A 673-nucleotide genomic window follows, 5' to 3' on the forward strand; every position below is an offset into this window, starting at 1 on the left:
GGGGGGGGGGTGAGGAGGGCTCCTTTCTGCTCCAAAGAGCTACCTTGCCATTGGGTCAATCGTGTGACACTAAAGCTACCTGAAAACATTCATTAATCTGTATTTTTCATTGTAAACATATGGTCATTAAAGGAAATTTTTAATGTAGAAAAAAATAATTCATTCACTTCCTAAACCCATTTTGCTATAGTATCGTTGAGTCTTCTTTCATATTCATAGTTTTGAGTTTTTATTTTTGTGACATAAATATAAGCATGCCTCAAATTCAATTTCATATCCTACAGGCCTATTCATTAAAGAGGCTTCAATTTCAGTACACCCTCACATGGAAATGCTGGAAGTCAAGGTTAGATTGAAACATTTCGGACACAATATTATGACGTAATAAGAAATATGCAGAATTGGGTGACAGATACCCAGGGCCAGACTCTTGCCCTCTCTGAGCCTTTGCATTCACAGTATTAGAATGGGCTTTACATAGGCTTTTTTGGGCCAGGATCAAAGGTGATGAGGAGTGTGTAGGTGACTGGGAAGATATAAAGCCCCTATGCTGTAAAGGTGTTTGAGCCTCAGTCTGTATCCTTAGTGGCTCAGGAACATGACAGGGATAATCCCCTGCTCCCTGGGAGGCACAGATGCCATGGATTTACACAGTACCCAGAAACTGGGGGAA

Source organism: Carlito syrichta, unplaced genomic scaffold (genome assembly GCF_000164805.1).
Source record: "Carlito syrichta isolate Samal-C Ts95f unplaced genomic scaffold, Tarsius_syrichta-2.0.1 Scaffold312092, whole genome shotgun sequence".
Taxonomy (NCBI): domain Eukaryota; kingdom Metazoa; phylum Chordata; class Mammalia; order Primates; family Tarsiidae; genus Carlito; species Carlito syrichta.